This window comes from Salvia splendens, chromosome 6 (genome assembly GCF_004379255.2).
Source record: "Salvia splendens isolate huo1 chromosome 6, SspV2, whole genome shotgun sequence".
In the NCBI taxonomy this organism is placed as follows: domain Eukaryota; kingdom Viridiplantae; phylum Streptophyta; class Magnoliopsida; order Lamiales; family Lamiaceae; genus Salvia; species Salvia splendens.
The window spans coordinates 23,626,854-23,645,027 of record NC_056037.1 but is presented as its reverse complement, the minus strand read 5'-3'; the positions used below and the strand labels follow the sequence as shown (position 1 = coordinate 23,645,027).

At 40.8% G+C, this 18,174-nt stretch overlaps 1 long non-coding RNA gene across 1 annotated transcript; it reads left to right on the top strand.

The window, feature by feature from the left end:
* The first annotated feature begins 382 nt into the window (after positions 1-382).
* On the top strand, positions 383-18,174 carry LOC121806954. Its single transcript, XR_006051721.1, has 3 exons — positions 383-505; positions 1,661-1,725; positions 17,963-18,174. It is a non-coding gene; the product is annotated as an uncharacterized LOC121806954 (long non-coding RNA).

Sequence of the window (18,174 nt, the reverse complement as noted above, 5' to 3'; positions counted from 1 at the left end):
TTTTGTCATCAATCGACATTAATTAAATTGTTAACTTAAGATTCGGTAAAGATTATCTTCCTCCGTGATGAGATATTCCTCCTCTGTGATCTGCAAATAATAACCAAACAAATTCAAATTAATCAAAAATATATATAAAAAAATATAGGAAGAATTCGAATCCTCATTCCCCACGTTGGAAAAACTGTTTCCCCTGTCTCCCATAAATCTCTCCCAAACCTAAACTACCATCAGCCACCTTCTCTCTATTATTTCCAAATCAGATTCTACTCCTCAAGCATCACGGTAGTCACTCTCCATTCTCCATGTCACATCTGCAATTCTAAGCAAATTCAGAGAGAGCCGAGAGAGAGAGTAGAAGAGCTTTTGATTTCCAAGTCTTTACCGTCACAAGTCACGAAACCAAGTGAAGGGCTGCTTAGTCTTCATTCAATAATCATCCCAAGTCAGAACCTTGACCCAGAATAACAATCATCCAATCTCTTCACAAGTCTATTGGCAGAAGGTATATGGTTACTCCTCACTTCCCACCTTTGTTTCTTAAAGCATTCATATCATTTTGTAGAATACACAACCTGCCAAACTCGACTCCCACATGAACAAATTCATCAATAAACATCAATCGAACACCGCAATTGAACCCCAGCTGGGTTTAATCGGAAAATAGGAAAGAAACATAACTTTGTAAAGGACTTGTCTTTCGGGTTTAATCGGGGCTGGTTGGGGGTTGTTTCGAAGCTGTTCGGGGCGGAATCGGGGGCTGCGGTGTAGAGAGACTTGACGGAGTCAATGACCGCAGCGGCAAGCTTAGGGTACAGCGGCGCTGAGCGGCGCTCGGTGCAGTGACTGCCGACGACAACGATGCCTACGGTGCGACGGAGGAACGGCGGCGCTGGCTGGCAGAATTGGAGAAGCTAACACCAGCGGCATGACCCGACGGGGACAACAGCAGCGTCTCCCGGCGTTTGACGATGAAGGCGGCTTGGTTGGACGACGACAGTTGCGCCGAGCGGCAACGCAGCCAGCGGCCAGCAGCAGCGAACCGGCGAATTGGCGGCGAATCCTGATCTCCTCCGCCTCTGATCCTGCCGATGTGGCTTCTGGACGATCGAAGGAGTCGGATTTTGGTCGATTCCGTCTTGGATTTGTCGACGAGGGAGAGAGAGACGGGGAGATGGTGGCAGTAGGAATTGGGCCTCACCAATTTAAATTGGGTAAATTATTAAAGATGGGCTCCATATAATTGTTTGGGCTTTAAAATGTTAATTGGAGGTATAAGGTGGGGAAATAATTAAGCTTTGGGGCTTTTAAATAAATCTTTGGGCCGATAATTAATCGTGATGAAATTATTTAATTAGATCCCGAAATAATTTTGAAGTATGAATAATTTATCCCAAGTTCGGAATATATAATTTTCTTAACAAAAGGGAAATAGTTGCGATAATTCAAATTATGCGCTTAAATAAATATTGGGATTAATTTCTACATTTTGGAGGAAAGTACGAGGAGCCAACGGAGGAATTATGGGTACAGGCGGCCATCGAATAATCGAAATATGCGAAAATCGAGAAATGAGATAAAAGACTTTACTTAGGATGCATGCATTTTTATCTATGTATTTGAAAAGTGTGTTGATATATATATTATCTAAATGTTAAAGGTGAATCATCGCAAGTGAGTCGTGATACCAAAGGGAAGAGAGTACTTAAGAATTAAACAGTCGAGGTGGGCTTTCTTTTACTAAACTCTTTTACGCTTTCAAAAGTACGATTATGGTGGAATAAGGGTGGTTTAAATTGTTATGTCAAGCCATGTTTGTTTTGATGATGAGATTGTCGCCTGATGCCTAGTTTGTGAGTTTGCTCCATTAGACTATAGGGCTATGTTGAGATTGTTTCATGATGCCTAGTTAGTGAGTTCGCTCCATTAGGCTATAGGGCTATATTAAACGAATTCGGCTCTGAGTAGAGCCGCAAACCCTATCAGGCTAGTGTACACAGGTTGGATCGTGAGCCGTCCTTGCTAGTCGGCCGGTCTCGTGGGCGAATATTGAGAGGATGTGATTGAGAGGATTTGTGATACTCGATTATTGAGAGGATGTGATTGAATGATTGTTGAGAAAGTGTGGAGATTGTTTTGACTGGCCAGTCTATGAAATTGATTTGTGACATAACTTTCATCAAATGTTTTCGGCATAAGCCCACTGAGTATATTAAGTACTCAGCCCTGCATGTGTTTTCCCTATGTGTAGGTTGAGCGGCGATGAGCAATTGGTGGTGTTGAGAAATTTAAAATTTAAGCGTGGTTTGATTAGTTGTGAACTACGAGTGTCGTTGTGTCTCCATACATGACGTCACTCTTTCTCTTGAACGCTTCAGCCGAGACATTGTTTTTGCTCATCATTCTTTTATCTTTGAACCTAAGTACTTGGATAATGTCAACCTCTTGGCCCCTTTTTATTAAATATTAATTATTGGTCAAACTCTTTATTGAAACCCTAGTTTCCTTCGTCTATTTATTAAGTTCTATTAATCACGATCGCCCGTATTTATTAACCCTAAAGGGCGGTCGTGACAGTTTGGTATCAGAGCCTTAGTTTCTTTCCGCTCTGGACCCAAGAGTCAAAATCTGTCCTTGTATTAATTGGCTAAAGTGTTAAACATCGAAGGCTCAACACCACAACTCGGCACGCCCAACCACGAAAGCAGGGGTAAGAATATTCTTGCGACTTTTAAATGAATTATTGGAATTATTTTTGAAATTCGATGGAAAAATGGTTCCTTGTGAAAATGGCAATTTTGGGCCTATTAGAAATTTGAAGTAAATGCTATGGCTTTTGGAAAATGTTGTGGTCGTACGAGACATGAGACACTATGGGAGTATGTGATTAAGGTGTTGAATTTTATGGATATTGAAGTGTGAATATGAATCGCATGCTAGAGGTGGAGACTTGTTATTACATGTTTGTACTGCGAATTTAACTTGAAGGACATACATGTTGATTACTTGAGCGGAAATTTATTTTTTTATGCCTATGTGGTCGAAATTGCATGATTACGAAACTGTGAATACAAAGCATGATGAGTGCATAGTTGCAATTTTGTGGTTGTGATACAGATGTCCATGAACTGTACGATTTCTGAAATGTGATTCCATGGACGATAGGATTGATTGAGTTACTATTTTAAACATTAATATACGCTGGATGAAATGCTGTGAAATGCCAAATGGTTTATATGGATAAACATGTTTGATTGCACAATATAAAAATGACGTTTTATGTGATGATAATTCATGATTTATTAAGTACGAGGTATCGTATAGAATCATTATGAAAGTGAAATGTGGAATTTTGAACTTCGTTGCAAATGTAGAATCCATATAAAGCTTGAATTAAGCAATGATCGAATATATGTTGAAGTATGAGACTATTAACTATGTCTGAAAAACATAGAGTGCCTAAGAAGTATGCTAGACTGAACGTGCTTGAACATAGTCGTAAATTGATAACTGCAATATCACTTTCCTGAGTGATGGGACAAATGAAAACATAAACTTCGAACTAGACGGATTATTATAATTGCCTATTGTTTTCCTTGGATGATAAGAACCAAACGAAAGGAAGTTTCTAACTAGATCAAGACAAGAAGAAATGTTAGGTGATGTATCATTACAACGACAAGAAATTGTGCCTGCAATCAAATAAAGTGAATGCAATCGTGCATAACATGTTAACACGACGACGTGTTACAAATATGACAACGCTTATGACACGTTAAGGCCGGGAGTGTTATTACCATGTTTTAATGAGAATGACCGCTATGGCGTACCAAAAACAATATGAAGATGTGACCTTCAAGGACAGTTAATTGATGTAACGACACCAAAAATCTTAACTTAGAATCTAGAGTTTTCGAGGAAGCTTCTATTATCTCCGGGAAATGACGGAGTGCCACCTTTGTAGCTAGAATGGATGAATTTAATTGACAGTACTTACTTGGATTCTCAGAAATTTCTTTCTATGAAGCTCCTTGAAAATGGTATTTTTTTTGTGCATTTAAAACTTTTGATTGACCTGCAATTTGCAAGTGATGCATCACTGTTTCCTTTTAATGAAAGTAGTGACTCATTCTTGTTCCTCTTGAGTCATTTTCGGAGCCATTCTAAATCAAGGGCAATTTCAATAGTGCTTCTCATGTTGAAACCCGTTCTGATCCAAGTAAGACTGTTAAATAGATTTCTAAATTCTTGATATAAGACTCTCAAGAAAGACAATGGCTCGATCTCTGCAAACACATATGGGGAATAAGTTTCAAGAGACACGTACAAAAGATGATACACCAACAACATGAGGAGTTGAATATTTTTGCATCTATGCTTAGTGGTAGCAAGCAGCTGAAGAATCGAACGTTATGCCCTACCTAGATATTAGGTCTGGAGAAATAGAAAGTTGAGAGAAACCGTGTACACCAAATGAGCACGTTTTACAGCTCAAATTTATGTAAGTGGTTTGATCAAGGGATATATGGATAACAATAGAAAGTTGTGAGTCAGTGTATTTAAGATCGTCGCATAAGATCATCACTGTACGATTGTATTGGAATGAAAGCACGAGCACCCTGATAGATTAAGATATACGAATGAAGGTCGTCGACGAGAGGAAATCGTCCAGCAAGTGGTGAAATTGAATCAACTAAAATGAGAAACTATCGAAAGGAGAAACGCGTGCAAGCACCATCACCACCACCTCCTCCGCCTCCAGTAGACCGAGAAATTGTGAAGATGTTCTTAAAACAAAAACCACCTGTATTCGATGGAATGGGAGAGCCGGAAAAGGCTGAGAGTTGGATACGCGCATTAGAACGCATTTTCACGATTTTAATGTGCAACGATGCGGAACGAATGGCTGGTGTGACCTACCAATTAACTGGGTCGGCCGACTTCTGGTGGGATACCAAGATGAAGACCACGCCACGAGATCAAGTGGGTAGAATGACCTGGGAAAATTTCAAGGAGGCAATATACAACAAGTACGTACCTAAGAGCTACTGAAAGGTAAAGGCGGCTGAGTTTACAACTTAACCCAAGGACGTATGTCGGTGACTGAATATGACCGCGCACTCTGCGATATGACTCGGTATGCACCTGAACAAGTTGACACCGATGAGAAGCTGGCCGATAAGTTCCGTGAGGGTCTAAGACATGAGATTAAGATGGCATTAGCTAGTCGTGGGAGACTTACATACGCGGAAGCGTTGGCCCTCGCACTAGTTGTGAGGCAACTATGCCCAAGGAGAGGGCGATGTGAAACACTACATTGGCACTGCCTCTACCACATTATTCTCGAGAGAAGAGAAAGTGGGATGGGAATAAGACCCACTATGAAAACAAGAGGTACCAGCCCGCCCAAAACCGACCACAGTATGAGGACAGACAAAATTTCTCTAACTAGAGGGGTGACTTTCGACCCAGACCACCACAATGTAATGTGTGCTCCAAGTATCATTTCGGAGAGTGTAGAATGCAGAACACTACTAAGTGCTTTAACTGTGGGGGAAATGGCCACTTCTCTAGAGAGTGTCCGAGCAAGAATGTGGGGATGGGGTCAAGGTAGAACAGTCAAGGATTTCGTCAGCAGTTGAGGGCACCACCGGTGTAACCAAGGATGAATCGTGATCAACCTCCACGACAACAACAACCTCACCGCCCAAGACTTCCCTCCCAGGATAGAGCATATGCGTTGAGTTCTAAATAACCCAAGACTGAACAAGGGAGTCACGAGAACGGAAACTTGGCATGTATGGGCTAACTCCTCGATACACCTATTGTGTGCCTGCTAATAAATTTGAACTTAAGATGATGGTGACCTCACCAGTGGGAGGGGTAATAGAGATTTCTTGAACATGCTCGAATGTGGAATTTTTATGGGAGAACTTAAGCTAGTCGCGCACAACCTACAAGTCATGGCAATGGGGAAAATCGATATAATTTTTGGAATGGATTGGTTAGCTATGAATTTTGCTACTATTTGTTGCAAGGAGAGACAAATATCATTACAAGCCCCTTGAAAAGAACCAATCGTGTATCATGGAATCACGATGAACTGGAAAACGTCTATCATCTCCGCACTCCAATCCACTACGATGTTGAGGAAAGGGCGCCTTGCCTATCTGGTCTATCTACAAGGAGATGAGAAGGAAGAAAGGAAAGCGGAGGATGTTGTTGTGGTACGAGAAATTCCAGATGTTTTTCCTGAAGCTTTGCCCGGCCCACCGCCAAATCGACAATTGGAGTTCATAATCGACCTAGAGCCCGGGTCGGCGTGTCTAAGGCCCCATATCGAATGGCGCCTAAAGAGTTGGAAGAACTCAAGATACAACTACAAGAGTTTATGGACTTGGGTTTCATTAGACCCAGTGTTTCACCGTGGGGAGCGTCTGTGCTTTTTGTGAAGAAGAAGGATGCGACGATGAGGATATGTATCGATTATAGAGAATTGAACAAGATGACTCTCAAGAACAAATATCCACTGCCGAGGATAGATGACCTATTCGATCAACTTCGAGGAGCCAATGTGTTCTCAAAGATGGACTTAAGGTCCGGATACCATCAATTGAGAGTCTGAAGAGAAGACATACCGAAGGCCTCTTTTCGCACAAGATATGGTCACTATGAGTTCGTAGTAATGCCGTTTGGATTGACGAATGCACCTGTGGTATTCATGGATTTGATGAATCGAGTATTTCACCCATATTTGGATAAATACATTTTGGTTTTCATAGCTGATGTACTCGTCTACTCGGGGAATGAAAAGGAACAAGAGGAGCACCTGCGAATCACTTTGGAGACGTTGAGGAGTGAGAAATTGTACGCCAAATTCGGCAAGTGTGAGTTTTGGCTTAAGGAAGTAAACTTCCTTGGTCACATTGTGTCGGCAGAAGGAAGTCGAGTGGATCCCGCCAAGGTAGAGGTGGTACAACAATGGAAAGCACCTTCAACACCAAACGAGATTCGGAGTTTCCTAGGCTTGGCAGGATACTACCGAAGGTTTATAGAGGGATTCTCCAAGATATCGAGACCCATGACCCAACAACTCAAGAAGGGAGTAAAAGCCAATTGGACCTTGGAGTGTGAGGTAAGTTTTCAACTCTTGAAGGAGAAACTAACTAGTGCACCGATTCTAGTCATGCCAGAGCCTGGAGTGAACTATGTTGTATACACGGACGCTTCGAAGGTGGGACTTGGATGTGTGTAGATGCAAAACAACAAACTGATTGCTTACGCATCACGACAATTGAGGCCACACGAGTTGAACTATCCAACCCACGACTTGGAGTTAGCAGCGGTAGTACACGCCTTAAAGATCTGGAGACATCATCTCTATGGAGTTCGATGTGAGGTCTTTGCGGACGACAAAAGCCTAAAGTATTTCTTCGAGTAGAAAGATTTGAACATGCGGCAGCGAAGATGGCTTGAATTGGTGAAGGACTACGATTGTGGCATCAACTACCACTCCGGAAAAGCAAATATAGTGGCAGATGCTTTGAGCCGGAAGGACCATTCCCAACTGGCTACCATTCTCACCAGAGAGGAAAGCCTGATTCGTGAGTTTAGCAAGATGCGTTTGGAAGTTGTGAGGGCACCTGAAACAGTGGAAGCGCGAATCGCCACTTTAACTGTTGAAACTGATCTAAGACCGGGAATCATTGAAGCTCAACGGATGGATGCGAAATTGGAGGAAATTCGTGTAGAAGTGCAAACTGGCGAATCTGGCAATTTTAGTGAAAAACATGACAATGCCCTTACTTTCGAAGGAAGACTATGCATGCCGGATAACGAGGGGCTAAAAAATGAGGTTATGAGTGAAGCGCATGAGACTCCTTACACCGCCAACATAGGAAGTACGAAAATGTACCAAGATTTGAAGAATTCCTTTTGGTGGAATGGTATGAAGAGGGACATAGCGTCATTCGTCGAAAGGTGTTTAGTCTGCCAGCAAGTAAAGACTCTACATCAACGACCGTATAGAAAGTTACAACCACTAGAGATTCCTGAGTGGAAATGGGAACACATCACCATGGATTTCATGACGGGATTACCGAGGACTTTGAGAGGGAACACCGCCATTTGGGTAATTATAGATCGACTTACCAAGAGTGCGCACTTCATACCGACTCTCATAAGCTATGGGTCCAACAAACTGGCTCAAATATACATATAGGAAATAGTTCGATTGCATGGAGTCCCAGTGACTATAACGTCCGACCGTGACCCAAAATTCACCTCAAGATTTTGGATACGTCTACGGAAAGAGCTTGGAACCAAATTGAAGTTCAGCACAGCGTTTCACCTGCAAACCGACGGACAGTCCGAAAGAACGATCCAAACTCTCGAGGATATGTTGAGAGCCGTGGTACTCGACCGAGAAGGAAGTTGGGAGGCAGCACTACCACTGATCGAGTTCACCTACAACAATAGTTTCCAGGCAACGATAAACATGGCGTCGTATGAGGAATTATACGGAAGAAAGTGTAGATCGCCGCTCTACTGGGATGAAGTTGGCGATAGAAGAATACTTGGACCCGACGCAGTCGAAGAAATTGTGGGAGTCGTTCGGCAAATTCGTGAAAGGATAAAAGAAGCTCAAGACAGACAGAAATCATACGCGGATGTCCGACGAATCGACTTACAATTTCAAGCTGGCGATAAAGTTTTCCTGAAGGTATCCCCGTCAAGAGGGATAACACGATTCGGCGTCAAAGGCAAATTGAAGCCGCGATTTATTGGGCCTTACGAAATTCTTGTGGGCCCTGTCGCATATCAATTGGCGCTGCCACCAAGCCTAGGAAATGTGCACAACATTTTCCACGTATCGCAGTTACGGAAATACGTGTTCGAATCGAAGCACATGATCCATTACGAAGAAGTCGCGTTGAATCCAGACTTGAGCTACGAGTAGAGACCCCAATCTATTTTCGAACGAAAGATCCAGAATGTGAGAAATAAACCTATTGCTTGTGTGAAAGTAATTTGGGAAAATCATGGGCATGAATAAGCCACGTGGGAGAATGAGGACAAGATGATGGAATTGTACCCAGAACTCTTTACTTGAGGGTAACAAATTTCGGGATGAAATTTCTGTTAAGGTTGGTAGGATGTAATCTATATATAAAACTAAGAACACAACATTCCCCTTTTCAACCTTCTTGTTAACGCAACTTTCATTTGGGTACTTTTCGAATCCATACTTATTAACAGTTTGATCGAAACACTGGTTCCATGATCTAGATGCATGCTTGAGGCCATAAATGGCCTTCTTAAGATTCCAAACCATGTGTTCCTTGCCCTTCATGACATATCCTTCAAGTTGTTCCATGAAGATGATCTCCTCAAGGCTCCCGTTCAAGAATGCAGCCTTAACGTCCATCCGCCACACATCCCAATCCATGTAAGCTGCTATAGACAATAGTATCCGAATCGATTTGAGCATGGCCACCGGGGAGAAGGTCTCGTCGTAATTGACACCTTCCCTTTGGGTATTCCTGTAGCGCCCCACTTTTTGAACCCTAAAGCACTTGCATTTAATGCTTTTAATGTTGCGAAGCCGGTGGATTAATTGTCGAGTGGAACTATTATTGGATACTTTTCGTGACCTAATTTTGGTTGAAATTTTGACTGGGTTAACTTTGTTGAATATGTGACGTGGCTGCTTTGAATAATTGATGTGAGGTGAAGTTCAATATTTGTGAATAATTGATCATTTATTATTAGAGCTAGAAATTGTGAAGTAAAACACAATGCGAACTTAAATAATTCCTTTCCGTGAGGAATATTTATTGGACTCAATTCCGTATTGGATCCGATAAACTAAATAAATAATACAAAAATCCAGTTCGGTGATAAATAAATTGTGGCTGCACAATTTAAATAAAATATAAAGGGGCCGCGAATTAAACTGATCTAATTAATTTCGACCTGTTGATTTGGTCACCAATCGACATTAATTAAATTGTTAACTAAAGATTCGGTAAAGATTATCCTCCTCCATGATGAGATATTCCTCCTCTGTGATATGCAAATAAATACCAAACAAATTCAAATTAAACAAAAATATATAAAAAAATATATAGGAAGAATTCGAATCCTCCTTCCCCACGTTGGAAAAACCGTTTCCCCTGTCTCCCATAAATCTCTCCCCAAACCTAAACTACCATCAGCCACCTTCTCTCTATTATTTCCAAATCAGATTCTACTCCCTCAAACATCACGGTAGTCATTCTCCATTTTACATCTGCAATTCTAAGCAAATTCAGAGAGAGCTGAGAGAGAGAGTAGAAGAGCTTTTGATTTCTAAGTCTTTACCTTCACAAGTCACGAAACCAAGTGAAGGGCTGCCTAGTCTTCATTCAATAATCATCCCAAGTCAGAACCTTGACTCAGAATAACAATCATCTAATCTCTTCACAAGTCTATTGGCAGAAGGTATATGGGTACTCCTCACTGTCCACCTTTGTTTCTTAAAGCATTCATATCATTTTGTAGACTACACAACCTGCCAAACTCTACTCCCACATGAACAAATTCATCAATAAACATCAATCGAACATCGCAATTGAACCCCCGCTAGGTTTAATCGGAAAATACGAAAGAAACATAACTTTGTAAATGACTTGTCTTTCGGGTTTAATCGAGGCTGGTTGGGGTTTGTTTCGAAGCTGTTCGGGGCGGAATCAGAGTAATCGTGGGCTGCGGTGTAGCGAGACACGACGGAGTCAACGACCGCAGCGGCTGGCGTCGGGTACAGCGGCGCTGAGCGATGCTCGGTGCAGTGACTGTCGACGGCAACAATGCATACGGTGCCATGGAGGAACGGCGGCGCTGGCTGGAGGAATTGGAGAAGCCGACACCAGCGGCGACAGCAGCAGCGTCTCCCGGCGTTTGACGGTGAAGGCGGCTTGGTTGGACGACGACAGTGGCGCCGAGCAGCAACGCGGCCAGCGGCCAGCAGCAGTGAACCGGCGAATTGGCGGCGAATCCTGATCTCCACCGCCTCTGATCCTGCCGATGCGGCTTCTGGACGGTCGAAGGAGTCAGATTTCGGTCGATTCCGTCTTAGATTTGTCGACGAGGAGATGGTGGCAGTAGGAATTGGGCCTCACGAATTTACATTGGGTAAATTTTTAAAGATGGGCTCCATTTAATTGTTTGGGCTTTAAAATGTTAATTGGAGGTATAAGGTGGGGAAATAATTAAGCTTTGGGGTTTTTAAATAAATCTTTGGGCCGATAATTAATCGTGATGAAATTATTTAATTTGATCCCGAAATAATTTTGAAGTATGAATAATTTATCCCGTGTCCGGAATATATAATTTTCTTAACAAAAGGGAAATAGTTGCGATAATTCATATTATGCGCTTAAATAAATATTGGGATTAATTTCTACATTTTGGAGGAAAGTACAAGGAGCCAACGGAGGAATTATGGGTACAAGCGGCAGCCGAATAATCGAAAATATGTGAAAATCTAGAAACAAGATAAAAGACTTTACTTAGGATGCATGCATTTTTATTTATGTATTTGAAAAGTGTGTTGATATATATATTATCTAAATGTTAAAGGTGAATTAGTACTTAAGGGTGGGCTTTCTTTTACTAAACTCTTTAACGCTTAAGAATTATCTAAATGTTAAAGGTGATATATATATATTATCTAAATGTTAAAAGTGAGTCGTGATACCAAAGGGACGAGAGTACTTAAGAATTAAACAGTAGAGGTGGGCTTCCTTTTACTAAACTCTTTTACGCTTTCAAACGTATGATTATGGTGGAATAAGGGTGGTTTAAATTGTTATGTCATGCATGTTTGTTTTGATGATGAGATTGTCGCCTGATGCCTAATTTGTGAGTTTGCTCCATTAGGCTATAGGGCTATGTTGAGATTGTTTCCTGATGCCTAGTTTGTGAGTTCGCTCCATTAGGCTATAGGGCTATGTTAAACGAATTCAGGCTGCAAACCTTATCAGGCTAGTGTACACAGGTGGGATCGTGAGCCGTCCTTGCTAGTCGGCCGATCTCGTGGGTGAATAGTGTGGCCACACTTTCGTCGAACTATGGAAAGAGGATGTGATTGAATGATTGTTGAGAAAGTGGGGAGATTGTTTTGACTGGCCAGTCTATGAAATTGATTTGTGATACTATATGATATTTCTTTTCTAAATGTAAAACTCGAGTTCACTATGGTATGGATGACATAACTTTCATCAAATGTTCTCGGCATAAGCCCACTGATTATATTAAGTATTCAGCCCTGCATGTGTTTTCCCTATGTGCAGGTTGAGCGGCGATGAGCAATTGGTGGTGTTGAGCAATTTAAAATTTAAGCATGGTTTGATTAGTTGTGAACTACAAGTGTCGTTAAGTCTCCACACATGACGTCACTCTTTCTCTTGAACGCTTCCGCTGAGACATTGTTTTTGCTCATCATTCTTTTAGCTTTGAACCTATGTATTTGGATAATGTCAACCTCTTGGCCCCTTTTTATTAAATATTAATTATTGGTCAAACTCTTTATTGAAACCCTAGTTTCCTTCGTCTGTTTATTAAGTTCTTTTAATCACGATCGCTCGTATTTATTAACCCTAAAGGGCGGTCGTGACAATACCCCTTGGCCACTAGTCTTGCCTTAAAGAGTTAAACTCGTCCATCGGGTCCACGTTTACGCTTGTATATCCACTTTCTCCCATTGACAGTACAGCCTTCGGGTAGGTCATAGATTGTAGTTCCGAATCCATTGCTTACAGCCTTCGGGGATTGTTTGTACACTAGGTACGGGTTCTTGGTTAATGGAACTTGTGATAGAAGTTAGCTCGTCAAGAGCCACTTCACTGTTGGGTTTATGATTCATCACAAAGTCTTCCTCTAAGAATGTGGTGTGAGTACTCACAATGACTTTCTTGTTCCGGAGACTATAGAAATCATAAGCTTTCGATCCTCTAGGTTACCCTATAAACACACATACCTCCGTCCTTGATCCCAGCTTAGTTGGATCCTTTTCCGATACATGAGCCGGACAAACCCAAATCTTGAAATGTGCTAGATTGGGCTTGCGCCAAGACCACAACTCATAAGGACTAGTAGGCATTGATTTTGACGGTAAGTTGTCTAAATATGACTTGCAGAAAGCAAAGCATGCCCCCAAAACGAAATAGGTAGTCGTGCATAACTCATCATCGATCGGACCATGTTTAACAAGGTCATATTCATTATTTCAGCCACGCCGTTTTGCTGGGACGTGCTCGGCTCGGTCAGTTGGAATTCAATTCCCGCCACCGATAAGTAGTCCAAAAACTCGGCACTGAGGTATTCGCCTCTGCGATCAGATCGCAGGCTTTTGATATTCTTTCCATGATAGCGTCGCCCAGCTGGACCTCGATCTCACCATCATATAGCCATCTTTTCACCTGCATTAAGTCAGGATCAAAACACATATGATCAGTAGCTCTAGTGTCAATAACCCAAGTAAGAGTAGATGTCGAAGCCAAACATGACTCGACCACTGCATACCTGTAGCCTTGCCCTTTTTAGGACTGTCTGTCTTCCAATGCCCCTTCTCTCCATACTTGAAACACTTCCCCGAAGGCTTCTTGTTAGCATTCTTCTTCTTTCCCTTAGCATTGTTAGCTGCAACCAGGTTCGGTGCCTTCTTTTGTCCTACGCCAGGCTTAGAGCCAGAGGAATGATGCGCCAAACTCAGCATAGCTACCTTAGCCTGAACCATAAGGTCCTCCGCCGACTGTAGTTCAGTCAACAATTCTGCCAAGTTGTAATTCCTTTTGTTCATCTCGAAGTTAAGCTTGAACTACTAGAAGATAGATGGAAGACTCAGAAGGATAATATTTACTTGGGACTCGGGATCAATTGTCCCTCCCAAAACCTCAATTTGGTTGAGGTGGCTCATCATCTCGAGGACATGGTCCCGCACAGACGTGCCTTCATTCATTGTCTTCGTCATGATACTCCGAAAGGCTTGAGACTTAGCCGTTCGATTCTGAGTACCAAAAAGATTTATGAGATTTTGCATAATCTCGGTGGCAGTCGCCATGGCAGAATGTTGATGCTTGAGCACTGAAGACATAGAAGCCAACATATAGCACTTATCCATCTCATTCGCCTTATGCCACCATTTACACGCATCTCTAACTCCTGCCGCGGCATTTTCCGCCGGCACTGGGGGTTGTGGAGTAGTGAGCACAAATTGTACTCTTCAGCTATGAGAACGATGTCCAAATTTTATTTCTATTCTAAGTAATTTTGACCCTCGAGTTTGGTTTCTTTAATAATTGCAGAAAGATGATTGAATGACATTTTGATGATCTAGTTTGCACTACAAAACTGAAGATTTACTATTTGTCATAAACTTATGTAAGATATTTGAGTAGATTAACCATAAAACTTTTCAAAATCTTACAACTGTAAAATTAAAATATTGTACCCTACATAAGAGGTCAATACGCATTAAAATTTTAGTATTTTACTGGTCACAACACCGACTAATAGTCCAGAGACCACATAATGGCATGACCGCCTAATGTTGCATAAGCAAGACCACCAGATTTTGCATTACAGAATATCATTTCTACAACACACTCCCATATCAATGTTCATGTGCTACTAATAAAATCAAGATATCTCATAAATTTTTATGAACTCCTGAATCTCGTAGTTTCTTAGGATTATTGTCCCCACATAATGGGTGATGATAATATTAGAAACCACATTCTAGTTCATACTATTTATATTTGAGAAGTCCGCCTTCATGAACTTACTATTTCTTATGATTATTGTCCCCACATAATGGGTAATATTAGAAATTGCAGACCAATCGATGGAGTTCATATACAAACATTAAGTTTGTAATTATAGCTTAGATATTTTGGTTATGGTTTTTCTTTAATTATCCTTAGCCTTAAGGCAGAAAAAGACTTAATTAATTTCTGTTGGCGTTTAATTGACTGGATAATTAAATATTTTATTATGTTTTAGTATATTACTTTAGGAAATTATATATTCTAGAATTTAATTCTTATTCACATCTACTATAAGATGTTTCTAAAATAAACGAATTATTTAAATCTTAATTAGACATGAAAAATTAAATTTAAATTATTTCCATATTCAAGATTAGGAAGAGAAATTATATTATTTAATGTATTCCTACATATCTATCCTTATTAGGATTCTAGATATATAATAATTAGGAAACTATTAAATTATTCTTGTCCATGTCATATAGGAATCATAATAATATTATTTATTTCCATAGATATATTAAATAATTTAAATATTCCTAAATTCTAGCGAAATCTTCCCAAAATATTTTATTTCCATTAAATAATAATACTTTAATGATATCTTTTAATTAAAGAATTAAATAATCATTAAAACAATCCATCGTTGATATCTCATCGTACGAGGTTTGCACGAACGATGAACGATGAAAATTCGATGAGTTCTTCATCGGAAAACAGACGCAGACAGGAGTCTCGGCCGTCGCCGCACGTGAACCGCGCGTGGTTCCCGACCAGTCGTTGCACCAGGCATTGAGCCTCGGTGCTGGAGTTTCCGGCCAGCGACTCGCGCTCAGCCGCGAGCGCTCTCGGCCTCTGCTCTGGCTACAACGTCGCGCCTGGTGGCGCGCCTCCCAGCCACTCCCATTGCTCCAGCCAGCAGCCGCGCCGTGGCGCGGTGCTCTTGGCCATCGCTGGAAGCTTCCGCTAGGATTTCCGCCTAGGGTTCTGGCCTTGGTGGCGTCTCGGTCCCTGGATGATTCTCGGTCGAACCATCCACCACCCCTTCTCCCTTCGTCAGCCTTGCAGACACCGCCTAGGGTTTGGTCTCGGTCAGCGGCGCGCACGAGCCTTCGCTCGACTGCGCGTCACACCGTGGTCGTGACCCTCGGCCACCACAACGTTGACAACCCTATCTCGATGGCGCATGGTGCGATCCATCTCGGCGCGAGCACCGACGGATCGCATGTCTCGTACGATCAAAAATTTCAAGTTCTTTGATTCGATAGTTCTTGAGTTCATCATGCATAAAATATAAACAAAAATACCAAGAACATGCTTCGCAATCAAATAACACATGCATACATGAATTTCGCGAAATTTAAATCCAAATAATCAGAGCCAAAGACTGGCTCTGATACCAATTGTATGGATTGGTAGTGGAAGCGTGCATTCAATTGATCATATAATATCTTGATATATTTATCAGATAATTTAGACAAAATCTATCCGTGTAATTCTCACATATATCATGCTTTAGCGTAATTAAAACCTAAAACATGCTTACTACGGAATTATCCAATTTACCTCGTTGATTCTCCAAAGAATCGAAGTTGGCGAGCGCCTTCTACACGTGAAGATCTTGAGTACTAAACCACGGATCTTCTGATTTGTTCCCTGATTGTAAACTGATATCAGTGTGGGCTGATCTCACCAGAATACTAGGACTTGAATAAAGAAGACGGAAACTGCCCACGGAGGGAGCTGAAAATTGTCCCTCTTCCGGAAACAGAGGGGGACGAAAATTATGATAATAATTAAGTCTCTTTTCTGTCTCCTTTATTCTCATATTTATATTAAGTCACATATTGGGCCCAGTCAGGGATCTATGGAAGAATTTGGGTACAGCCTCCCCCAATTAGCTTCTTACTAATTAAATTGAACCCACAATTTAATATAAGCTTATATTGGAATATTACGAGCAACCACTACAGAAGTAATATTGCACTGCCCATCTAAATCCGAAATTACAAGTATTCCAAGTTTCCATTTATTTTTCATTCATTTCTCGTGCTTAAGATAAAAATGTCCATTAATTAATTAATGTATGCTATGAACGTAATTAATTAACATATTATTAACTCCAAGAGTGGACGTAGCAAGAAACACTTATTTATTATTCATAGAGTAATCAAACTCCAACTAGCTAGTTTCCGAATAATAAAACCTTGTTTCGAGCTCCTCTTGTGGATGTTATCAAACGATCACCTCACGCACGATTCAATATAATAGCAATCCTAGCACCGCTACCCAATATACCAGGATTCTTGGGTTGCGAAAAGCCCCCACCATTTGGTAAGTCAAAGTAGTGCATATTCAATATCGTATGCTCAATGCTAACGTACATTAATTAAGAAATTAACTATTAAGACCTCATCTTTCAGTAGATAACATAAAGAATCGTCTTTCTATTAGACCCAATTCAGTGCTATACCACACCAATGTCATCTTATTTCAGTAAGGCTTAGAAATATTCGGAATGACATTACAACCTTTCACGATAGGTAGTCTAGGCCTATCTAGGTTGTGAAATTCTTATTTTTCTTTGTTCAGAACTGACCGTGTTACCTTAAAATGGACGACGCCCACAAGCGGTCTACTAAAACAAAGACTTAGACTTTGTTACATTGCTTATACATTTAAATATGCAATAAACATTCATTAAATATAAAACATAACAACATTATAACAAAATTAATCTGTTGCATCCATTGGAAAATAAAATATGGAGTTTTACAGTATTTAATCACTCAAAAGGTGATTTCTAGTATACAAACTCTTACACTCTTCCTCTTTCATTAAGTATGGCTTGATGTTTTGATTTGATGGTTTGGTAAAAAGGTGCATAGTTAGTGAATTGCTTGCTCGCCTTGAATCAGGTTTATATCTTGTGAGATTTGAGCCTTAATTTCTTTCTTGTGTAATTTATCTGCCTTCATGTATATATTTCTAGAACTTGCTCATCGTCTGCCTAAGTTTACATAGTGTTTAAGTTGATTAAGGATGATGTTAGGCCATCTTTTCTTACCTACTTTTACATCCAAGATTTTTGACCCTTTTTGAAAAGTTCTTTATCCATTTGGAGCTAATTTTGAGCATTTAAGTATATTCTTCAGAAGCCAAATCAATGGAAGCCACTTGGAGGTAATTTTGATTAAGGATGATGTTAGGCCATCTTTTCTTACCAACACACAAAATGTATGTGTGTTGGCGATATCGACTCAATAGGTTTAACTACCACGGGACAACAGTGATTATTATGCTCTATTGACCAAAATGATCTTGTATTTTATAACAATACATTACAGACACCACAACATGTATATGT